Source organism: Stegodyphus dumicola, chromosome 3 (assembly GCF_044657685.1).
Source record: "Stegodyphus dumicola isolate Sdum_Otavi_A_Nest chromosome 3, ASM4465768v1".
Classification (NCBI taxonomy): Eukaryota; Metazoa; Arthropoda; class Arachnida; order Araneae; family Eresidae; genus Stegodyphus; species Stegodyphus dumicola.
Genome location: NC_140770.1, coordinates 61,292,397 through 61,319,505, shown reverse-complemented (window position 1 = coordinate 61,319,505; position 27,109 = coordinate 61,292,397). Strand labels below are relative to the sequence as shown.

Genomic DNA, 27,109 nt, shown 5'->3' with positions numbered 1-27,109 from the left:
TTGTCTTTTGGTTGGCAGGATTTCTATTCAGCTAATTTTCCATGATACCTAAAATTTCAAATTAAATTTCCTGAATTAAACTGCTGTGATTTTCTAGCGTTGGAGAACGTCACGTGCGCATTTTCTCGCACTAGATGGCGCTGGGCAGAAAATCGTTTATCCGGAATAGGACTGAAATGGTAAAAGGGGAAAGCGAAGGAGTAGGAATGGGGGAGAATGAAGATAATTTGGTGAAATAGAAAATGATGAATCACGTGTCAACCAATAGGAGAACAGCATTTGCTCTATCGAATGACGTTTTTTAAGAGAACCATTAATCAAACAAATATGGTGTTTATAGAAAATAAGAAAGCCGTGTAGATGTAGCTGGTAGCTTTTTGGTATCTAATTCGTGGAGTTTTGCCAACGAAACACCATTTAGGATAGATTTGTTAATCTTTTCTTTTCTTATTTAGTGGGTGGAGAATTGACTATGAATAAGCATGCATGTTTAATATTTTTTCTTCTACGCGCAGTTTCGAATAAAGGAAATATTACCAGACTTTGTTAAAGAAAAACGCTGTAGAATCACTTATTTGTCTTGGGAAGAATACCTACAGAACTTTAAGTATTTTAATAGAACTAAAGGAATTGGCTGGTAATTATTTTCCTAGAAAATGAAGTGGTCCTAATTTAATGTCTGTTTTATCATAAAATATGACTTGGAGTGCTTCTGAATCTTTAGTAAAATGTGTCTCACCATTAGCCAAGCTCAGCTCATTAAACAGTAGTAATTCGATCTTGTTGCATCTATGATGACCAATGCAGCTACGAATCTGTTTACGAATCTCAGAGAAAGCATGGAATTTAGTTAAGTTTTTGTGACAAGATAGTATAAAAAAGTACTGTCCAGCGGAAAATCCTCTCGAGAGTTAGAGATAAGAGAAGAAGGGGAGGATAGGATGACCTCGAATACAGCTCTCGTGAGGCAGAACAGCCAGCATGCTAAAAACCTAATGAACGTCCGCCTTGTCACACAGTAGGGCAAGACACACTAAACTAGTTCTTAACACTTAAACATCTTAAAAACTTATTTAATGCAAATGAAATATGATATTTTATCAGTAAATGAAGTAAATAATTCATATTCAAATGCTTAATTATATAGGAGGCGTACATTTAGTCAAGTACACACATATAGTACAAAACAGAAAATATCTGTAGGAGGGGAAGAAGTCATTTTTATCAACTTTATTATTATATAGCTGTATAAACTAAATTTTCATATTAAAACAAGAATGTAAAGAAATTTTCGAATTTTAGTTTTAATGAGATGAAAGCTTAATGAAAGCAAGTTATGGCTTCTTGAACAGCATCTCGTGATATCTTTTGAAATCTTTATTTCGCGGTTTCTGAGATTATCAAGTCGACTCTGTTGATTATCAAATCGACAACAAAGTAGAAGATGTTATTTCAGATCCATGTGTGAAACACTTGTGTACCACGAATGGATATAACCCTCCGATACATTTTACAAAATATGTAGCAGTACCATGAGCGTATTCTTTAAATTCATTAATATTAATTTAGGACCGCTTAAAAATTTATAAAAATTATGTGTATTTGGTAAAAGAATTAACATTTGCTCTGTAAATTTTGATGAGAGCTTAGGATTAGCAAAAATGTCTTGACAAAGTTTCGTCATTTAAATTGACAAAACATGATTAAAGCCTGTCTACAATTAATTCAGAATTTTCACTAAATAATTTTTGAGTAAAATGTAAAAAGGAATAAATGGAATTTTTTCCTTTCAACTACTACGTCACCTTGGACATGCCACACTAAATGTAATAGGTATTCGAAGAAATGCATCCATCTATGTAATATTGATATTCCATATTGTAAGTTTTCACTCTTTACTTTTTTGTTTATCATTCTGTCAGTAAAATTAAATTGTTTTATTTTTTAATCGTAAATATAACACTTTTTCGTTCAGTTACTCTCTTCAAAATCTACTGTTAAGCTTCCTCAATATTTCTCAATAATGATTCGTAGCACTTAAAAGCAAAAGAAAATGAAGTCTCCAATTCAGTTACGATATTTTTTTAAAAATCTGTCTTTGATCTTCCTGTATGATAACATCCGGATTTGAATTTGGATTTGAAATGGGATGTTTTCTGATTTTCGTCCTTTAGATGCTCCTCAAGACATCCAGTTACTTTTGTGATACGTTTTCATAAACAAATAAGGTGTTTTTTACGTTTATTCTAAGTAGACCTTCTTATGATATTAAAAAAGGTCTTTTCTTGTTAAATGCATGCTTTTAGAGTTGTTTCCTAAAATAAATAAATATTAAAATGTAGATTAAAGATATGTCTGTTTCAAGAACATCACATTATTTAAAAAAATCATTAAAATCAAAATATAAATAAATAAATAAAATCCTACAATAAACAGTTGATCATCATCATGAAAAAAAAAAAAAAAAAAAAAGTATTTTATCTGCTTTTAGCTAAAATAAAGCTTCCGTTATAATTTCTTCTTATTTTTTATGAAGAAAAGTTGATAGCTGCAGATTTTAACAGCTATAATTTAAATGTTTTATTAATATTTACAAAATGTTAAATGTGTACTAAAACATATATTTATGGATTTGGAATATATATATATATCTAAAATAGTTAAATTAATACAAATAAAAACATCATAAATCAGATCAAATACCATATACGAAACTTTATACTAGGGACGCCGCCCAGATGGGAAAGTGGTTAATAACGCTGGTTGCCGTACCTATGAGCTTGGGTTCGAATCCCGGAGAAGACATAGGTGTAAATTGTCTGCCCCTTCGCAGGAGGCAATGGTGGCCCACCTGTTAGGTGCTTTCATGTATATATTTCATTTCTATAAAGTGAAAACCGCTTTCGGCGTTAGTAGTGGCCGACACTTAATATTAGCTAGTGCTTGCCATTGAGGGGAGTGGTATTACTTTCGACTAGGAATTACGGTGCAACAGTCCCTTGATCGAGCACTCCGAAGTATTGACTACCCGAGTTTATGAATAGCAGATGACTCTTGGTTTTTCGATTAACGATCGAGTTCTAGGATATTTTGTCCCACTGTGCGCCGGCAGTAATTTTTATTGGTTTATTGACATTACGGCAAAGCACACCAGGGCTATCTGCTAAGGGGAGGGATGCCTTCGTGAAGGACTTTCTAAGGGAAACTGGTTCGTATACACGTTACACACGGGGAAAACCACGAAAACGCCCAAGTAGCCAGCTCGTTCGCTGGATTCGAACCTCGGACCGAACTACCTGTCTTTAGCGACTTCACCGCTCGCCCTTAGTGGAACCAAGCAAAACTAGCAACAGGTGAGGAGCGTTTTACATCTCCTTATGAACTCAGTTTCATGAAATTCTTTATTTTATTTTGAAAGAAACATTTATAACTGGAAATACATTTTTAAAATTAGTATTTGAAGAAATAATGCTCGTAGCCATCTTTATTTTTCTGGTTCACTGTGTAAAAAAAATAATCCATCAAATAATTTCTATAGTCGATGGGAGTGGCCATTGCGCCGAAGTGATGTATTTAAAGCTCGTTATCTCAGCATCACAGTTGCACCTAATCAAATAGAATGTGGAAAGTGCGCACAAATTACGAACCAATCCGGAGCAATTCCGCGGATTATGGCTTACTAATATATTTCTTCAGCTTTGCCATAAAGTGTTTAACGTGCAGCTGCAACTCGAAGCTTCTCGCAGCTGAATAGTTTACACAAGAAACCTGCGTGATTCGCGACATATGGTCCAATAAACCACGAGGTCACGGAATCTTTGCTTTGCCGAGTGCGTAGAGTTATGTCCTTCAAGTATTCTTTGTAACGTAAGTAATATACCTGTTGATGGCCTTTAACACTGTTATGTAACTGTATTCATAAAGTGACGCACTTAACGTTACTATTAATATTGTATGTTAATTATTGCGCATTTACATTTACAAATTACCATAATGTTTTTGTATTTATTTGCTTAATGCTAAATACATAGTGCGACCTACATAATTTTAAGACTTATTTTTTTTAAATTCGATGCACCCTTCCCAAAGGTAATTACCATAATTTATTACTATGATATCTCAACTTACTTTTTCTAAAATATCGTCTGCTTTCGGACAGAACTTTCGTTTATGTCCCTTTTCAGGCTTTCCCAACCTAGGGTGCTTTTTTTTTTAAATCGCGCCATTTCAGTCTCGTTCGATGAGTTGAGTAAGAAAAGGATTCCCATTTCAGACTTTCATCCAGGGTTAACGCAAAACCTGAAAGCGAAATAGGTCACGTGTCTGTGAAATATGTACATCGCCCTTGAGACTTAAGCATAATGCTTAATGATAAATAAGCATTAATGCTTATTTGCTTAAATGAAGCTTTAATGACATTATTGATTATACCTAATATAGAAATCAAGATGCTTTTAAAATTTGATTATGATGAAGTATAATTATTTTCTTGGAAAAAAAATCTTCGAAATTGAAACATCGAAAGCGAAAAATCACATTGAAACAGAAAAATAAAAACTTTTAAGGATTTGGCTAACATTAAATCTGTATCAGAAATACAATGATTTAAAGAATCATGAAAATCGCGAATAGTACTAATATCCCAGTTTTTAATAAAATATATTTGTTATTTTATAGACTTTTGAAAATGTGACTTTCACTTGTAGAGAAGAAAGTTAAACCATGCACAAAAAATGGATTTTTTACGATTATCTGTCTAACAGTAATTACTGTAACAGAAGTTATTGTATACTTCAAACAAATTATATGTTTTGCTTTCTGTGCCTCTGTGTTTCATTTATTGCAACTTTTTTTTGGAACACCTGTTCTTCCCTTCCCAATGTCTTCCTACCAACTGTAATAGAAGATTAAAAATACAAAAGCAGAAATGGTGAGATTTTTGATATTCTCGTCCAGAGCACTTGCAAAAGGAGGGAGAAAAGCCTGAAATAGTACAATGTTTGTTGTTGTTCACCTTTATAAAGCCTGAATTGGGAAAGCCCGAAATGGGATATCACGGATCAATTAATTGTTTGTTTCGATCCTGTAAGCATCTATCTCCGTGGATTTCAAAGCTATGCAAAACAGACATTAATCCCGATATTTTAAAATTTGTTGAGAATGGAAGTGAAACTTCATACTTTGTTTATGATCCTGAAACAAGACGGAAGCCATCTTTTTGGATCGTAGAACATTCAACATGGCCACAGAAATTTTGAGTAACGATCGTGTCGGGGAATATTTTTAATTGGGAAGCGATAGTTAACAAGGAATTTATTCCTAAGACTAACTGTTAACTCACATTTGTAAAGACATAATGCGGAGAATTTTTAAGAGAATTCAATGCGTTAGGCCTAAAAAACTCACTCGAATGACTGAGTTCTGTGTCGTGACAATGATCACTATACAAGTCCATTCTCTTCAAGCAGTTCCTAACGAAAACAAAGTGTCAGAATTCTCATTTATCCCGAACTCCCTCCCACAAACATCTTATTCTCTAGATTTGGCGCTTTCAGGGTATTTTCACTTCTTTAAAGTTAAATCTCACCTCGAAGGTCATTAATACATTCTCAGTTTTATAGATGCAAGGTGTACTCGTGTTAGAAATATCTTTAGTGGAGTCTTTCTAAAATTATAATATTTGCTTTGGGTTACCTTACATGCCCCTACTATGCATATTATGATTCAATGCTCAACAATAGTGTCCAACAAAAGAAGTGTTGCGATTCATTGTCCAGTGGCCTGTAGCCGGATATAAGATTTGTATATATGTAACGTTTGTGCAGGTTTAGCCATAAAGCTTAACCCCCTCAACGTAAGCGTTTTTTATTCCAAAGAGTTTGTTGTAGTATTTACTTAGGATATTCAAATAGCTCATTGAAAAGGGACGGAGGAAATTTCTATATTTTTACTTTAAAAGACGCTATCTTTACGCTTTATTAGGCTATCTACTTTTGTACCTAAGATAAGTGTGCTTAATTTCATGTTTTTTTAATTTATTTATCGTGCTTTCATATGCGAAAACATACATGCAAACGAGTATAACACCTATTGTAAAATTTGACATAATTCAGAAATAAACAAAGTGGGGTTTTTCCGTCTGTCATATTCGTATTACCATCTCCTTTTCTTCTTTCATTTTCTCATATATATTCTACGAAATAAGTTACGGCAAAAATGCACAAAAAATGCACTTCTTACTGTATTTTCTAAATTCTTTTTATCAAGCATGAATCTATTCAATGAAACCATCTCTTCCAAATGCAAATGTTTTTCTTTTCCAATTGTGTGCATTTCTTTACATACGAAGCACTACTGTTCTGAAAGAACATTTCAGTGCCTAACCTATATAAACACCTATCTTACAAAACGCACAATTAAGCGTATCATTTTTTATTCATTCATTCCGTGACGTATTCTTTATCGTTTGCCCGTATTAATTCTTAGCACTCGAGTTGGCAACATGCTAAATTCTCACCCTGGCTCCTTTCTCTCGGACTCTTATTATTAATATAGAGATTGACAAATGACATCACTTCTCGTCCCCCCCTCGGTCATAAAAAATGTTTCTAGTTACAACTCCCCCCTCCCATTATTGTCAGGGGACTAAAAGATGAATGGTGATTAGAAACTGTAAAGATGGAGTCCCCTATCACCCGCCCCCTCGTTTTGCATTAATACCCTCTCTTTATTGTCACCCACAACGATATGTATGCACGAATGTGGGAGGGAATTGTCTGTGACTCATTGCCTGAAGTTGAAACAACCAACCCGGTCTTGCTTTCAATGTCGAGAATCATCAGTTTTGTAAAACATTGGGCCATCCATTTATTTTTTATGGCATTATTTAGTGCCTGATTTATCGTGAAGAATTATTTGAGCAGGTGGGGGAATTTTTTGTACTCGTATTTGAATGGATCCAGAGGATAAAATCAAATATTCACAGTGCTTGCTTGCTTTCCATACTGAATAAAGGATGAAAAGTGTTTGATTTTGTCAAACAGCTCATGCTTCAGCAAACAGAGCACTGCAGAAAATATTGAATATTTATTGCATTGAAATTTCATTCCGTAAATTAATTGATCCATTTTCCTTAGGCTCCGAACGTGAGTTCCATTTTTGATCGATTTCATACACTACGTTTTTCATAACCTGCAAAATCAGATATAGAAACTTATTATACGCATATTATTCGAATGTTTTCCTTTAAAATAAAAATGCAAGGCTTTCATTAAGATAGATTCTAATATACAAAATATAATATACAAGAATCTAATATAATTCTAATATTCTGTTAGTGAGGAGAGATATAATTATTTTAAGTTAATAAAAATTCAAATTTTTAATTCTTGATTAGTAAAATTATCCTTCGTACTGTGACTTATAAAATGTTATCTTCTGGCTCTAATTCCAGGTTTTTATTTTTTTCAATCATGGTCCTGAGTCTAGCTATATATATCCGGATAGATATCCGGATGATTCCATTTAATGTATACATGAATTGGAAAAAGGTTTGGGACAAACTGTCTGCAAAATATATTTTAAATCACTACATTATACCTGTTAAATGTTAAGCGTGTGCTTATGTTTTCACTACTGCACCCATGCATTTAACACTGTTCACCAGCGGCAGAGCGGCAAATCTACCGAGCAGTGGTAGTTCGATTGTGTTCAAATTCTGACGAACTGTTTCTCTGCATAGGAGTTTTGTAGTATTTTCCATATGTTATGTAAAAATTAACAAGTTTCACTTAAAAAAACCCTCCTCAAAAGCGTCTCTTCCCTTTGGTAGGTGGTAGCCCAACGTGCTTTTCTTTTATCTAAATAATACAATCTAGATCAGAAGCTCTCAAACATTTTTGGCTCATGCAGCCGTTTCACCATTGCTAGACGATCATGCCCCCCCCCCCAATTTTAAACTCGAAAAATACATATAAACGTTTACTTAAATTCAGATTAAAAAAAATATTTTATAAATTAAGAAAAAGTGTAGAACATGTTAATAAATACTAAAACTTGAGTAAAAAGTATTTTCTATATCTATAAAATTACATTACGTACTTAACAGGTAAATAAAAGGTTAGCCGTACCTCCCTGAAGCTATGAAATTCCCTACAAAGGGCATATTTTCCCATATAGTCAGGACCTTACTTTTGAACAAATAGTATCCTTCTGCTTTCATTTTATCCACCAGGTGGCTGAGCGGTAAAAAAAGATTGCTCAAAAGTGATAGTTGACAAGAGTTCAAATCCCGGCAAACGCGCTGATTGCTTGGATGTTTTGAGGTTTTCGGGATGTGTAATATGAATGAAAGCCAGTTTTCATTTAAAAGTCCTCCATGAAGGCATCCTTACAGAAAAGCGTTACGTGTATTTGCCATAATCAAATAATCGTCAGTTCATGTCTAAAATATTTAGAATATTTTCGGGGGAAAATAATACAAGTAATTTATCATATCACGCAGTAATTTCTGACTAGAAGTCAAATTTCAGCGTAGTAAATATTCATTGGTAATTATTTATCGTAATATAAGAATGCACAGTACTCTGAAGCTATGAAAAATACTGCCCTCTATTCCTCTATTCTAAGTAGTGAAAGTCGGGTCTAATAATTAATAGTGGTATGTTCGTGAAGGGTATTTAATTTTTTTTTTCTGGTTTTGAAAGACGACAAAATACTTCTGCTTTGAAGTGGTGATTATAGCAAAAGAGGGGTATTGGCTAAATATGCGTGTTTTGTGGATCGTGATTCATAATTTTGAATTGAAATTCTAATATTCTGATGATATTAATGTTGGAGTAAAAATTAGCATTTTTAAGAATGTATTATTTGTGGTTTCGCTTTTTAAATTGTTATGTAATGTGGTGTTCCCAACGCCATAGAAATAGTGAGTGTTCCAACACTCACTATTTCTTCAAGGGCTCTATTTTATAGAGTTTGTATTTTATACAGATTTGCTTTTGCAGCATGTTCCCATGCGGCGAAGACAGAGTCGTAAAGGTTGGAGGGATTGTTTCTTTACGATACTGAATTCGAACCAAACGGCAGTAAAAGAAACCTAACAAATTTAAGTATATTTTCAAGTTATCATGGTATTAAAAGTTTCAGGTGGAGATGGTATGTTATACTTGTTGAAATGAGACCTTGGAAAGTGTAAGGTTTTTTTCCTGATGTTTGAAGCTGTAATGATCGCACGACTAAATGTCACTTATCTTTTCTTAGAAAATAAAAAGTAAAAAATATTCTTCAATCTAATACACTATAAAGTAGCTTTTTTACCAGAATTATTTTAGATATCGCGCACAAATTTTATGCAGATAATGTTGGTGCATTAAAAAATGAAAGCTATGGGGAGAAAAACGGTAGATTTTTCGAATTCTTTAAAAAAAAAAAGGCATATCTTGCAATCCGGCTTATATCTTTGCGATATTTTTAAACGATATCTCGAACTCAGGATGTTATATAAGTTTATCATCCATTTTGATATATGCAGTTATATAAATAAGTCAACATTTTAGTGATACAGCACTGCAGCATTAAATCTGTGATCTTTTATACCTAGAAAGACGCTGTTTTGTTTATACGCCTTTGTCTTCCATCTGTAAAGATTATGTTAATTTTAATAACAGTTAAATTTTGAGTTAAATTTCCTTTACTATCCATTGTTAACTTCAACTTACCACTTCCGGTTAGAACCTAGTTTTAGAATCACGTCTGAATACATAATGAGGAAGAGTGGTATTTAACCGCGAAGTTCTTCGCTCTTAGTGAGAGAGATACCAGGTATTCTGGCTGCACGCGTCCGCCTTTTTAGGCTAGTCTCTCATAAGCTATTATCACGTTCGACCGTACGTTAGGCCCTTGATAGCTTCGCAGTCTATTAACGTTAAGAGGGCAACTCTGTTAGAATTTTGATAGCTTCGGCTATACCTCTTTAGTTTAGATTAGTTTAGATTAATTCTTAGTTTTAGTAAGTTCAAGCCCAAGTGTCGGCTTTATTGTACAACTCCAAGACGGAGCTCTGTCAAATCTTATTTTGAATAATAAAGGGTTATTTTACCCTTCCATCTAGTTGTTTCCTGTCGCACGAACTCAAGCGATTATTCGCTTACTAGTTCTTCAGATTCTTCACTTTCAACAGTAGCTTAGAATTACCCAGTGAGGAAATCTACACATCAATACTGCAATCTAATAAGAATATATATCATATTGTGGCAGTCAGGCACAGGAATAATGAAGATTGGCATCAGAATTCGGATATTGTTGTGGCAAGTAAGGCATCCAATGACGACTGAGAAGAAGTTAGCTATTTTGATTCCACATCCTTATTCTATTCAGATCATTATTCTTTTAGATTCTCTAAAATTACATATCCAATAGTAACTTAATAAAATTGACTTTAAATTTACTGCAAACAAAGGGAGACAGATGGGAAGAGCCGCAGCAAAGGTCTTACAGCAGCAAGAAGGAGAAAACAGTCTGACTAAAAAATGGCGCGAATTCTACATTTAATAGTAGCCATTATATAACATGCTAGAATGTTCTCGAAAATACTGGTCTAGGGGGAAGATCTTGAAATTGCGCAAAGTTAATTAGAGGTTGCCTGTTCGCGTAGAGCAAAGCCATCGTATTTTTTTTTTATTATATTTTACATACATATGTACTGTTACACCTATTCTAATTATCAAAATTATTTTTTTAATTAAAACTAGTATTTATACTTTGAATTTTAAGTTCTGATCAACGCTATTACAAAAACCAAAAATTTAACATAGTTTCAGAATAAGGAATGTATAACTTTGCAGTGTTAGACCATAAAGAAGTTTTAGACCCTTTGGCGTTCACAGATTTTACAGGGTATTCCATAAAATGGCTTCATACTAACTTGGTCTCTAGGCTTTAAAATATGAGATATATGACCAGAAGGGTATTGAATTATCGTCACAATGTTTGAATGGTCTTCAGAAAACCCAGAACTTGACACACCACTTGACCTTCACCGATGGGATCGCTTAAAGTATTTGGGTATACGAGAGGAGTGGGGATCTGGAAGAAAGGACGATTGACTGTTTTTACGTCATGAACCTATGTTATTTGCTTATCAGCATCGATCTCATGTGAATACTTTACACAAGGATTTCATTTTGGAAGAATATATAAAGTCATTTATGATACTGGAATTGTAAAACATACTGTGTACATATTCTACCTTCGAAGTTCAGTTGTCGTACCCTTTTTAATTGCTTATTACAGTCTCCTGAATTTCCGATTTCGCCATTCCGAGAATTAGTTAAATAAAGGTTCTCGTTGTTAATTTATTAATAGTTATTTCCAACTGTTTATTTTATTTAATTTAAACAACCTGTTTAAAACTTTATTTTAAGCACACAATATTTTCTGAAATTTTTGAACAAGGATTATAGAACTTTTCCTTGTGTTTTTAAAATAGACCAAATTGTTCTTTTCCTCGAAAGCAGTAAAGATCCTCAATGTCCTAACTCCTACCGTCCCATCTGCCTTTTATCTGTGCTAGAAAAAGTGTATGAAAAATAATAGTAAATAGATTATCTCGCCATCTACAAAAATCTCAATTGAGTGATATACAGTATGACTATAGAGCCGGAAAATCATCAACTCATGTCCCCATAGACCTAAAAAACAGTATTTTGACCAAGCTACCTGGGTATCACACAGTACTCCTAAGCTTCGACTTCCGAAGCGCGATCGACACCCTCTGGTGGCCTACGATTCTGCATGCCCTATGAGACACAAAATGCTTCAGCAACATATATTTTATTTTCGAAAACTCCCAGAGCAATAGACAACATCTTATAATGCATGACACTTATAATGCAAGGCAGAGGTTGCCCGCAAGGCTCATGTGCTGGACCTTTCTTGTGGAACCTGACTTTCAGTTAGATCATTAATTCAGAATTCTAGTCATATCTCAGTTGTTATTTACGATACTGCTTTCATGATAAGAGGGAGGACAAGACACGAAATTAGACAACAGTGAAAAAAGGAAAAATAAGCTCTTCTATGATCGCTGAAATCAGCTCAAGCTTCAAATATTCGAAACAAAATCCACGTCATTCATAATCCCTAAAAAGGGCATCAAACTCATTAGTAAGCCCAGATCAGAAATGAAGAGACATAAAATTAAAATCACGAGTACACCAAATAACTAGAAAAGACATAGAATCCAGCTCTTATTTAGACACCACACATAATGAATCTCAAGAGTCGGACACTAAGAATTGTGTACAGTCTTAGGCAATTCTAAGGTGACAAATGTGGCTTGAATCCACAGTTAGAAAAAAATTGTCTAACAGTTGCTGGAAAAAATATCATAACGTATGCAGCTGCAGTCTATCAACACTAATGTAAAGTAGAAACTTAAAATAGCTTCTAAGCATCCAAAGACCGTTTGCCATTAATATTACACGTGCTTACCGTAATATGTCTACAACTGCACCCAATATTCTCGTAGGGATCACGCCACGGCATATACAGACAGATATGATAGCTACACTACAGTTGTAGAAATAAACGCAGTTCCACAACACATGGTTCCACCCTCATGCGTATGAAGCATCGAACAACAAGCTGCACATTCAACCGGCTGCCAGAGATGTTTGCAATAGTGTTTAGTTTAGTGACGGAGGACGTGGGCACCATCCCTTTACCGTTATGGTTAATTGGTAATAGCACCACTGCCACCCTTATCTAGAGACTAGTGGGACTACAGGTCATACATTACAGTACTTAGGATATCGTACAATATAAATAAACCATACAATTTCCTACATATGCATGATACAGTATATAATCAAACAGGATTATTAAAGCATAATGCTGGTGCGTATACAGTTAAAATGCAAAAGGTTAAAATGCAAAAGTTAAGATGTAAAATACTAAGTATTGATTTAAGTTATATGACTAAATAATATTATATTATTCATGCATAAAAACCTTAAAAAAATAAAATAAAAAATAAATAAATAAAATTAAAAAAAAAAAAAAGAAAAAAATTACAATATCCTACATATGCATGATACAGTATATAATCAAACAGGATTATTAAATCATAATGCTGGTGCTTATACAGCTAAAATGCAAAAGGTTAAAATGAAAAATACTAAGTATCAATTAATTATATGATTAAATATTATTATATTATTCATACATAAAAACCTTCAAAAAATAAATAAATAAAAATAAGTAAATAAATAATGCGCTGTATATATCTATATACATAGAATATGCCATACAAAATAATACACATACACATTAGGAGCAGAATGTGGAATATAGGATCATACAAATACAGGATTAAGTCTTGAGGATCATTGAAAAGTACATACTTAATGTGCTTCACAAATTCAGCCATAAGTATCATTCATACAAACGTGAGCATTCTGGAACAACAAAAACCAATAATGGTGTACCCTCATATTTGCTACAATACACTACACTGGTACAGTAATTTCTTATGAAATATTTTACTTTTACATTTTAGAGACACAAAATTTGATAGAATTTGTACTGAGTGACTATTTGAAAGGGTACGTTAAAACTGTGGTAACTAATAAGCAAAGTAAACATATTGTTTTTCATACGGGGTGCATAAGATACAGTACAATGATCATTTCATTAGATCAGTCCGTTATAAGAATATCACTAAAATCTATAAATGTAGCATTAAACCAGAGTTTACCACGAAGATTATGTACTTTGCATCAATACATTATGCCTATGAATGCTACACCTGGCACAGGTCTATTCCAAGACCTTTAACCTTTTCCATAACCTTGTTAATTTTATTAATCAAGTACCTCTGCTTGATTAGAAATTTGCAAAAGGCTTGACGATTTTGCGAAGGGAATTTGATATGTAAGCCTTCTGTAAGAGGGCATGTTTCAAGGTAATGCTCCGGAGAGCCTAACTTTCCGCATGTGCAAAAACTGGAATCGCTTATTTTAAATCTCTCAAAATAAAGAGGAAAAGGGCCATGCCCTGAAATATAACGTGTCAGATGGGGATTTCCACAGCATCTATCTTGTGTAACGTAAGAAATATGGGGTGTTTGCAATAGAAATATAAATCTGCAACAGTAGTCTACCGCTTCCAATACTATTTCAGTACTACACTGATGTCTCAGGCTAAGATAATGGAATTGGCTGAGCCTTTGTTCAGTGCACTAATGAACAAGAATCACACACATATGAAGCACAACGTTCACCCAAGAATAGCATCTTCCTGGCAGAAGCGCACTTACTAGCAACAGCAATAACTCATGCAGTAAACAATAGACACTTCAATGCCAGTTTCTACAACGATAGCCTTTCAGTGCTTCCTAATCCACAGTTCACATACCTTTAGTAACATTCAAAGAGACTTGGCGGCGCTTCGGACACCTTAATTTTCACCTCCGCTGGATAAAGACATGCATCGGAAATAAAGGAAATGAGCGAGCATATTCAGTGGCAAAGGAGGCAACTCGCAACATCGAAGAGGACTCGCAGTATATTCCCCTACTATACTGCCACCTCAAAAGAGTCGTCAATAATTTGGCTAAAACGAAATGACAAGAAGAAAGCGACCATGCACCGCAAGGCCATCAGGTCTGTCTATTCTTTACAAAAGTCAGCAAGAAATGTACTTCCACTGCTCATCTAATAGGCTGTATTACAGGTCATGGCCCATTTCCAGTCTTTATTCATAAATGAGTCAGAAGCAATATGGACTAGCGTACCTACGATAGCACGGGAACTCCAGAACATTACCTGACAAACTGACCACTGACATCTAACCACCATTTCAGATTTCTGCGCAATACGGGTGACAGAATACCATACCAACGCTATATCATCAAACAAAAGGCACGCATCACAAAAATCAAGAATATTCTGGATATCTTGGCGGCATAGCAGTTGGATCTGTATGATGTCAATTTATCTTTTTTCGCCGTCACAAAGTACATTCTCATAGCAATATGCAGGTTTTTTAATACTAATATTACTCTTTTGCATTCCCTGCCAGACTACAACGTGAAGGAGATTCTAACATTGAGGGAGCATGGAACTACAACTGTCTAATACGACCGCAAAGGTCTGGTGTCCCCGTCTACCGTTACCTATTACATGTTCTGTCTCTATGCATTATCTATAATCACAAAAAAGAACATACTGTTGAATTCTGAAGTTTAATGCAAAAAGATGAGCATTAAGGAAATCGTGTCGAGCTAAAAAAACGGAGCAATGCAGCAGCTGCAGTTGGACATTCTGCCCAGCATTTGCGCACAATTTCGAGTCATGAATCTTACTGAAATCCATAATTATTAGTCTCTTAGCGGATTGAAAAGTAATTAAATTTTGAACCTCTGGGGGACATTTCCCCTCCCTCTAAGAAATCTGCGCTTTTATTTCTCTAGAGTCCAAAATGAGCCGACACCCAATGTGCTGTAGAATCGGCAAGAAAATACAGAAGCTGTTCGGCGCTCATAAATATGTTTCTAGTCTCCAAGTTCTATTGCTAGCAAGAATCTGAAGGAGAATCTGGAGTCCGACAGGATGAAAGCTTTGGGAAAAGAGGTTTTAGGATTCTAAAAATCTTATAAAACCATACCAGTTGCTTCCGATTCACGAACAAAACTAGTGGTGCTAGAACGAGCTGCTTTAAAAAAGTGAAAATGGTTGTTATTCCACCAGCTGTGCAATCAATATTCTTGTTTCTTACTCAACTGTGAATATATATGCGATGCTACCGAAAAACTGGATCCAGTAGAACTACATTCTGGACAACAACCTTTTAATGTTTTTAGAACAACTAAATTCTGGAAACAGATTCTATAATCGTTCCTTGTGACATACCAAGACCTTTTGTTATGGATTGCAGTTACGGTCATTTCTTTAAAAATATTTTAGTGTGTATCTGATTGCAAAAAGTTTATAAAACTTTTCTGCTTTATTAATATTTTTTTTTTCTGTCTGGTGACCTTACCCTTTCAACTTCTCAAATCATCCATACAACGTATTTGAGTAAAACAAGCTATACAACGTTAAAAATAAAGGAAGCTTTACATTAAGACATATATGTGTGCATGAAATGACTCTTTACTGGATATGTGATATTCAAAAAGTTATAGGTATTAAAATAATATGTAGAAACATTTTTGTTTATCATACTATACTTAGACGCAAGTTAAGTAGATTGCGACTAAGATTGCTTCAGATTTACTCATCTTTTTCATATTAAAAAATAGAGCAAACTACAATAACCATTGTGCAAAGTCTGCTGAACAAGCACGCTTTTCGATGCAATGTTGTTCAATACTCTGTGTTTACGTTTTCTCATAGCTCATCTAAACACTATTACTTTAGTAAGAGAAGTTTGCAGCTGTTACAACAATATTTGTGTCTTAGACATGAGGAAGCAAACTAATATTTATTCAAGTGTATTCTTCGAAAGTAGTAATCCTTACACCGTTTTTAAAAAATAATAGCGTAGGATTTAAGTTATTCATAAATATTATTTAGTTGACTATTTTCTGCTTGTAAAGAATGTAATATAATGCCCCTAAGATTTCATAAAAAACTCTTTCTGAAACATAGTTTTAATAATTTTTACTCTATTTGAGTAGACTTATGCTTCATGTGGTCTGAGGATCATAGATTTATCGATTAATTTACTAGCGTACAGGTCATTAAAACTAATGAATTTTTGGTCATTGTTTTCGAAAGACTTGTCAAGAGGGCATTCGACAGTGATCTGAAAAGGCGGTAATCTGTTGAAATCATATCTGAAGAATATTCTGTCAGTGAAAGAAACCTTCCAGTGAAACTGCTGAATAGCGACTCTTTTCATATTTGGCGCATGTTATCTGGAGTTGTCCATGCGTATGATGTTGCCATATCATTTATTTGGGCTTTTTTCTTAACATTCTGCTTAAACATGGTGGAATTGCTTACAGATGATGAAGTTGAGAGTGATATGATGTGGATCAAGATCTATCGAGTTGTTCGAACTGTCCTCATCAAAGCGATATGAGCAATCAAAATGTGGGCTATCACTCAAGAAAATGTTCTACTGCAAAATCTACCAAACCATTCTCGGGTTGCCTTTTCAGCAGCAGCATGCTCTACGAGCGTATAGAAATCTTGTCTAGAAGTCTCTGTAACACAGAACCTTTATAGAGCTCGTACACAAGATGATCTTTGAAGATGTTTCCTCTTCGCATTCCGTTATCTCACATTCGAGATAGGAAAGTCCTGATCAACCGAGAAAAAAACCATTCATAGTAAATATAAACACGGGATATAGTTGCAGTTTTGCATAAAAAACTCTATACCCATCATCAGTAAAAATATCCTGGGGGGGGGGACTGCAAGAATATATGCATCAACTCAATACAAGCACATAAAATTGTTGAGTTGCCAATGTTGGATAAAATATCGCTTGCCATTCATAAATTATGTCAAGTGATTCAAAAACAATTCGTTAAATTTTATATATGTATTACTTTCGAACATCAATATTTTTATACAAAATAAATAGCTGAGTAATATTATTCTTCTTTTTGGACTTCAAGAACAGTTTAAGAATTATCTTACCTAAGTTGGAAAGAGAAAATAGATTTAGTTCTTTTTAATGAGTGCATTGAATCTTAGGAAAAAGAATTTAATGCTAAACATTACACGTAAAATATCATTTTTCTTTGATGCATGAAAACTTATAAAATAAACTGCAAATTTTTTGAAAGAATTTTAGAGCACAAACTTGCATGCTCTGAGAACGTTTTAGCTACTTTCATTTACTGGCAAAATAAAATCTTATTCATGGAAAACTATAGTTAGTCTTTCGTAAAATACGTTGTTTCAGAAAATAATGCTGCTATTTTATAAAGAATTTGTTATCAATCAAGTCATAAGCAGAGCACATGGATTATTGAAATATATCTTGGTAAAGGGAGTTAAGGCATCTTCAGTGAATAATTAAAAGATTTTGTTGCTAATAATTTCATCTTACTTGTTACATTTTTAAATAAGATTAAATTTATCTAAGTAATTAACGATATACAAATTTGGATGGGGAAAAAAAGAACACAGAAATGGGAGGGGGAAAAAAACACCTGCAAGTTTGATTTTTTCCTGAAGGAAAAAAATCAAAGCATCTGCTAATTTAAAGCGATTATCCGAACACAAAGATAGCATACGCTGGCCTTCATATTTCATTTAACTCTCATTGTTAAATCCATACTTCAGCCGTCTTTATAAAATTGTGCATTATTTTACTGAAATAAAAGTAATATTTATTTTTATTCTGGTCTTATTTGCTTAGAATTGAATTTAAACATTGGTTGCAATTGAAATGAGTATTTTCTACATTCGATGGCACAAAACTGATAAGGAATGCCTTGTGCACGATTCCGTGAAAATTGCAGGAAAAATATAAATTAAAAGAAAAAAAAAAGTGTGGAATAATTTTTTTAATTCCATTTCGAATGCCGGCACGATTTTCGTAGATGTATTTGGGTCATTCCAAAGAGGAGAAAAATATGAGACCTCATTGACATTTTATCTCTGTGGAAATGACGTGTTTTTATTGGGTCATAAAAGTACGGCTTCATTATAAAACGCGGGTAAATATTTTTCCTTCGATAAGAAAAGAAGGAAATAGGCGCAGTCACCTAAGTTACCGCCATCTTTGTTCATGTCGTTGTTGCCAGATACGAAAAAAATAAATTTCGTTTCTTTTGTTCGAATAAAAGTAGAAGTCATAGAACTACTTATTTTGAAATAGTCTTACATGACCCCCCCCCCCCCCCGCCTAAAAAGAGGCAAAATTTTTAGCTGAACAGCTGAATTTAAAAATGTTTCAGTATATTTTTGGTAGGGAAAAAAGAGTAATTTACATCAAAAATATATCTATAGCATGCAAAATTTTCTAGTCTACAAGTTTCAAATAAGATATTTCTGTGCTTATTATTTGATGTATATGCTTTTATGTCAGTTTTGTTTTAACTACTTTTAATTAATACTATTTTAAAGCTGGTATTCGATATTGGTTTTGTATCCAGAAATCTATTCTAAAAATGCTTGTTTAAAAATTTAAAAAATCTGAATCAGATTTTAGTACAGTAATGAAATGAGTGGATATAGTTTTTAAAGTAACTTCTGAAGTTAATTGAATCAAGAATAGGTTTCGATTAGCTCCTCAATGTTTGAAATAAGATCTGAAAGTTTTAATTTCTACAAAAAACATTTCTTAATGTTTCTCGAAATGCAGTTATTTTCCTGTGATCTATTTCAATTTTTCACATATTTTGCTCTTTTTCTATACTTTTAATTCAGTTAAAATTAAAGGGGTATTCTAAGTAGCTTCAAATGTTCCTTATTCAATACTAAAGCAATTTTTGATGGACAAATTTAAGAATTAGTGTTTTCATTTAGCGATAAAATTTCTTTCGTTACATATGAAGATCAGAAACACGAGACTACGGTGTTTTCAAATGACGATACCTAAGATCTTTTGTTGAGCTTCAATATAATTAAAATTCATTGCTCACCATCTTAAGAAATTGAAATATATATTCACACTTTTTGATGACATTTTAAAATGAGGGTTTTAGCATTAAATATCAAAAATAGAATGCTTTCCAAATCCCCAATATGTCAACTGCAAAATTTTCAACTCTTCCGTTTATCTACTTTATCATCTCATAAATTAAAATAAAATAATGATAGTATATTTTACAGTAAGTTGCAGACTGTAATCTATTCTGCGTGTTTCTTTTTTATTTTATTCTAAAGGTCGTATGCTATTTTATTATTTTAATGCCTTTACTTGCTCCATTTTACGGGCAGGAAGTAAATGCAAAAGCAAACGCCGAATCTCTTAAAATATAAATTATTTTTTTAATTTAGTTTCAGTTTTTGTCAGCAGTAAATATTTAACTTTATAAATATAGCACCAATAGCAATTGTTTTCGTTTAAGATGAAAATCGAAATATTCATATAATTTTTAAAAAATCTGAATATTAAAAGTTCGACTTGTTAGCTTGAAATCTGAAATTTTCTGTTTACAAGTTATTTTTTTTAGCCCAAAGGGGCAATTTCCCCAGAAGAGCTCTTAATTTCACTTTGCATTTTGCGTCGTACACTATAAAATGGTATTTCATTTTTCAAATTGTTGCTACCAAAAATACTAGAGCTCTGCATTATATTTAAACAAATTAAATAATGAAGAATCTGCATGAATGTGTGTATGTTTCTCGCACTGTAAGAAAACAACAGTACCTAAAGACATCAAATTTTGAATAATGTAGTCCTCCATACGAATATGGGAATCTGGAAGCACAAATTTGGAATATGTTTTATTACCCATATCATATTTTGCAAATGATTACCATTATTTATTACCATTTTATTCCAATTATCTCCAGCGCTCGAGACTGTGTATTGGGAAATTCTAAAGATATGCTGTTTTAAAATATTTTATGATATTGCTGTTGAACTGAATTTTATGGTCCAATTGCGAAAAACGGGACATTTTATAAACAAAGGTAACACACAAAACGTTAAAAAAAAGCCCTTTGGGCATAATATAAAATCTGAAAGTTTTTAGACTTTTTTTAATTATTTATTAACTTATGGTAGTATTTAAAATTCGAAACTTTGTGTATTCTATACGACTGCAGAATCTGATTTAACATCGTTGTCATTTTTGTTCTAGATTACTGTATATATTTAAATGAAATTAACTGCAAAAATAATTCCATCTAACATATCAACATTAAAATGAATTCGATTAAAATCATGCACGTGACATTTATTTCTTCTTATTTCAAAACAGTTTGTTGCCAGATGCAAAATATCAATATTCGTGAACAAAACTGACTTTTTGTGTATGAGCTTATCATTTAAAATTAGAGTCATAAAAATACTCCCCATATATCTTTTTTTTTTAAATTCTCTCAAATTCTTGCAGCAATTACAAACAATATAAATATTTATGCTTAATTTTGGAAAGGAAATTAAAATTAAAAACCTAAAACCAGATTGTGAATAAAAGAGAATGCATTATATAGACAAAACTCTGTTATGTAGAAAAGCTATGTAGGAAATTTATATGCTCGGAATACTTATTAGGCATTTTAATAATAATTAAAATAATTCATCCATCTAGAACATTGACTGGCAATGCTTTAGATATGAGAGTATGAGAGTTTAAAGATGAAATAGCTGCAGAATTCTATGAAAAGGTTCTGATAATTCATTTAACTTCTCACTGTGTGAGTTAATTATTAAACATTTTATTTTATTTATTTTCAAATGTGAAATCCAGCATAAAGATTCAGGTTTAAAATAGCTACAAATACTACATTCTGTTAAATTCAAAAATTGCATTAAAACTTTAAGAAGTCGATATTTTTAAAATAGTTTCACGGTAATGTTATTACATCACATATTAACTAAAATGAATTAAATTACCCCAGTTAATTAGCTTAAAGTAATGTCCATGTCATCTTTTGTAAATATGATTTAAGAATATGAAAATTGGAGTTAAGTATACCTATCGACGTGTTAGTTTTTTAATTATTCAGTATTTGACTTATTTCTGGCAACCGGACAACTATTTTTAAAGAAAGGCAATATTTTTTTCTTTTCCTAAAAAGGGGAATAAGGTAAGCTTTAAAAAGTATATTCTTTAAAAGTTTGGAAAATTTTAATAAGACGTTCAACAAAATGTATTTTGAAGAGTTCTTGATTTTATTTCTTAATCTACTTTACCTCTATAGCTTTTCAAATTTTATCGTTTAATGAGAGAATATCCAGTCTCACTAGAGAAGGGAAAAAGTTTTCTTGGGGTATGCATCTTGTGTTCAACATGTTACGTGTTTAAATGATCGCAAAACCCAGTTTCCGTTTGTGAAATTTCTTGTTGGACACAAGATGGTGTAACATTCCATTGTGCTGGCAAATCTTCAATGGTGAAAAACAACAACTTATGAGACACGATTACGACCGAAATATCTATTATTGTCAAGCATGTATTAATTTGTTTAGCTAAAATCCAGGCACTGCGTGTGTGTCTGATCGAAATAACAGATCATGACTGCTGTATATACAGTGAAACGTCCACCGTCTGGATTATCACATTTTGTCTAAAAGTAACACGAACTGTCATTTCATAGTTTGGTTCTCGATACTTTAATGATGATTACTGCTGTTATTTGGAGCCGTTATTGGATCGATGTATTATTTGTGATTAAAAATGTTTCCGGTACAATCCACTTCGATCATCACGTTACTGATTCTCATTAAGTCTTTAAAACCAAAACACTACATCTAAGCAAGATTCTTCTCACTGAGTTCTGGATATCGCGATGCGTATTTGCGGTAAGTTGTGGGTACACTGGATGTGCATGCATTGTTTTGCATATTATTTGCTGTTGACACTCAGCAATATGAAAGTATGCTCCTGTCATGTGACGTATGAGTAACAATATGATGTGTGAAGCCATTCGAGCCATTCGATGAACCTTAGTTTATATGAACTCATTTGATGAAAACCATTGCCTTGATGCTATCATGGTAACGAAGTGGTCGAGATGAACATCGTTTATGAATATATAACCAATTCATGAATATATGACTTTGCAACGACTTCCAGAATACATGACGTCGCAACAACTATCGATGTGTATATATAAGAGGGAGTATTTGACAACTCTAGACTGCCTTGCAATGTTTACAAACATTTTCATTTTTGACCGTTTATGTACCGTTTAAGTCTTCTGCATGCACACTTTGAATTCCAAACAGAGACAAATCATCATTTCACGAGATTCTTGAATGCTGATAGTTTATGCTCTCTGCTTCATAGAGCTGACTCACACATAGCAAAAATGACGCGTCAGTAGGGATTTGTGGGATGTAATGTATCCTACCCTGATGAATAAAAATTAATGTGCAATTAAAATTCTAAATTTTCATTATGTAGCACAGGAAGCCATAGACCTTTTTAAACCCGGTATTTCTTTCTTTGTTCACTTTATTGATTTTTTATTAATTTTGAAAATAACGGTTTCATATTTAAAATATTTGAAATCGTTATTTGTTTCAAACTCCTGAACTAGCCTATTACTCCTGAACTATGATAAGGGGCATATTTAGACACCTGCTAATTCACAACTGTAGATCATATATATATTATTCAAAATTTTTAATGTTAATATGCTTGACTACTAGCAAAAATTCATTGTATTTCTGTTACCTACACTAGAGGATTTCGATTATTCGAATTTCGGTTATTCGGACTCTTCGATAAGCCGAACTGAATGTCCTACCTTCCCAAACAAAATGCATTAAAAATTAATAACTTTTTCGATTAATCAAATTACTTTTAATTCGCTTTGTCAAAGATTCGTAAAGCAAAACTATTTTTTTTTTAAATTCCTGTAAAATTAACGAATATAAGAAAAAAGATTTTAATTTTTATGAACACTTTCAACTAGTGGATAGGTAACATCTTAAATCTCCATCCATTTGGTTTCGACATTTTAATTATTTTTAAGTCATCAGTGTGTGTCAAAATAATCATCGGAATAGTACGCAATAATTTCGTCTTGCTTGGTTAAATATACAGGGTGTTTCAAAAATATCTGTAAAAAATATGAAACTAGGTAAAAGGGACCAAAATAAGTACAATTTTTAATGGAATAAGGTGCAGAAATGGGGTAGGTAAAACGCATTCATGTAAGTTTCCCATTCATGTAACAGTGCATAACGCTCGAAACTGTGCGGGGAATTATGGTTTACCTCAGCAGAACGCTTTTCTATACCTGTTAATGTTGCGCTCCCTATATCACTTCAGCTTGTCACTTTGGCATACACACACATTCCATTGCAAAATCTAGTTCTTTCTATGTGTCTTTACATATTTGCCACATATTGTGTAGTCGTCATGTATAATTAATTGTAGATATTTATATATAATTTTTAATCCCAGATATTTTTCAAATATCGCTTGCCAAAAATCATAGCATATTATGTCTGCAGAAATGGGGTATATTATCATACATATTTTGTCGCTATAATAAAAATGTTACATGATATAAATATTGCATATATGCTACAATTTTTAATGAACTATAGACAGAATTTAAATAAAATTATTTGTATTATGCGTGGGTGTGCTATTTGTAATTTAATTATTATTTGTGCTTTAATCTTTATTACTCACATACCAGAGACTGTTTTCCCACATATTCCCTTGAGGATTTGAAAATGACGAATAGGAAACAAATTTCGAAGCCTAAGTTTATTGATTCCTTACAGTTCACAGCGGATTCTCTCTTCGTTGTTCCTTCTACTTTCATTTAATTTAGGAACTTCCTAGCGGGATAATAAATAACTCAAGAAAGAAGACATATATTTGGATAAATTTTTAATGGACACGGAACACGTTTTAGTGCTTTGCATATGGTGCACAGCTAAAGCAATGCATGATTTTTCGTATCACGTCATCCTTACCCATCAGCGAACGATGTACGCTTCCTAAATACTAATTAGTGCTAGACACTAGTTGCATTTTAGAGAAAGTTTATTAGCTGTCAGGGACACTTCCACAACATTAAGTAAAACTATTCCGATTAGATAACGTCGTTACAACGTACTTACGACCTCCGTCTAAAGAGCTGTTTTAGAGCGAAGATAGCGCTTTGTTAATGACAATGTTGACAACGCATAAAACCAATATGGCCGTCATTAAGTGGCAGAGGTTAATGGCTGTTGCCATGGGGACCAGTGCGCGCGCGGGTTCCTGGGACCACGTGACATAAATGTTTGTGATTGGTCGTAAAATTAATTGCCGCGTGCCGGTTCTAAACTGTATTATCTGTTCTATATATATTTTGAATATAGATGCCATATTATAGAACATTTATTATATACCTAAATTAAAAGTTGATTCGTTATTTGAATTTAATGCTGTTGGGAACTGTAAATATAACACGCTGATCATTTCGGATTGTGTGATCCTGTATTTAAGTTTCTCCGACGTATATATCAAAATTTAAAAAGGATTGAAATGTTTGATACATAACACACACCATTGCTTTTGTCCATGCCATTTTAAATTGTTAATATCTTTTTCCGATACACGAATGTTACCAGTATACGTACTGTAAAAGTTTATTTTATTTAATTTCGAAGGAGGTATGCCAATTAAATTTAAAATAAATTTCATTTTGCTGTAAATGCTTAAAATTTGATTTAAAGCTCAATAGATGAAAACACAAAAAATAATTTATGAAAAAAAATTTTTAATCTTAGTTTTAATTTATTCAGTGGATTCATTACTGGAAGTCCACCGTAAATTGAATCTTCCATTTAAAATTTATATTTTAAATCACATTTTTGAATTTAGATACCATCTGCAAGTAGTTATCAATTTATAGCTCATGCATTTTAAGTTTTCTGTCCATATAAGTCCTTTCGTATCTGCACTGAATACGTCATCTTGCACAAACTGAAGTTACCGAACAACATATTTCATAATTCAATAGCTGCGCAAAATAACGGTTGTTATTTCGTTTAATAGCTTTACAGATTTCAGTCTGCGATTAATATTCTGTTTGTAATGTAAAAACAGATAAGGAATGTGAAAAACCCTTTTTCTATTGTAGGTTTTAGACATAAAACCAGTTAATTTGATTTCAGGCAGTTTCACTGCTAGTTACGCAACATTAGATAATGGTCGGGCAAAAAAGGAATGCTTTTTTTGTTTTAAAATGTCATTTCTCTAATAAAGAAACCCAAGAATTTTCCCCCTACTTATATTTTTTATTTTTCTTCAAGTGGAAATTTATTTAGCTGTTATCGAAGGCTACATTTATTTTTCTAATGAACTTTAGGACAACGACAACAACTCTATTCAGCATGAAGTTGGTTTCTGCTTACAAAAACATTAACTTTCAGAAAGGAGGTGGACAATTTTTAAAGAAACAGATGTCTTATAACGATATCTTTTTAGTAAATCAAAGGTGACTTTTGTCAATAGCTAGAAAATTGGACGAAAATGTAAGTTAATTTCTGGGTAATGTTTCTGGCTGAGGCACATTTAAATTTCCCAGAAACTTTTGAACAATGATCTAATCACAAGATATGCTCGAAATGATAAAATTGATTATTTAAATGAATAAATACGTAACCATTCGAGTATGAATATATAATTAAATATGGTATAAATAGTATATACGAATTACGAATTTTTGCAGTAAGAATAATCGCTTTGTTTGAGGATACATTTATATATGAACATTTTGTTTTTCGTAGCTGAAAAGTAGTAAGTCTAAGAAATTAAACAAGCCGAGACGTTGTATGGTTAGGAAAGAAACGCGAACTGCGGTACCGAAGGGCCCGGATTCGAATCCCGAAGAGGGCATGGATGTTTGTAAATGAATAGTGCTCTTGCGGCATGTGGGCACTCTAAATATGCGGCGATCCAAAAGTCCTCTCGAGAGGTTGGTGGTAGGAGAAGAGGGGTGGTGGATCTGTATGATGCTCAAGGGCAACGACAAGCGCAGTCTTACACTCCTTGCCGCAATGAATTTCGTGGGCTTGTTCTGATATTACTGTAAGAAAAGTGAGATATTTCACAACACAACGCACAGAAACTCAACAGATTGACGATGCTTATTTAAAATTCTGGATGAAACTAATTTCTAGTAATTTTTATCCAAGGTTACAACTTTTATAAAAATCGAAATGCTTTCAGATGTTGTAGCTAAAATTTGTAGTAAGATGTAAAGAAGTTTATAAATGTTCAAATACAAATATGAATTTTTCTATATGCGTCCAAGAAAAATGTAATAAGTAAAAAAAGGGATAGGCTGTTATGTTTTATTCTGAAGTTTTGTCCCACTTGGGAAGTTTTCATAATTCATATTTTTATAATTTAAGTTAAAATGCATTAGAATTATTTATAATAAATGGCAGTCTGAAAATTTAATTTTTAGCTGTCAATATGTTTGACTTAAGAAGCGCAACCAACAGGAAACTGTTG

At 32.8% G+C, this 27,109-nt stretch overlaps 1 protein-coding gene across 5 annotated transcripts in view; it reads left to right on the top strand.

The window, feature by feature from the left end:
* LOC118182775 (uncharacterized) overlaps positions 1 to 27,109 on the top strand; it is a 453,922-nt gene that overhangs the window by 256,025 nt on the left and 170,788 nt on the right. The window contains exon 1 of one of the 5 annotated variants that reach the window (XM_035352162.2): positions 3,813 to 3,867. The exons of the other annotated variants lie outside the window; for them this stretch is intronic. The gene's annotated coding sequence lies outside the window, so the exon portion shown is untranslated. Of the gene's footprint in view, positions 1 to 3,812; positions 3,868 to 27,109 lie in introns of those variants that run through there. 5 annotated transcript variants of the gene reach the window in all.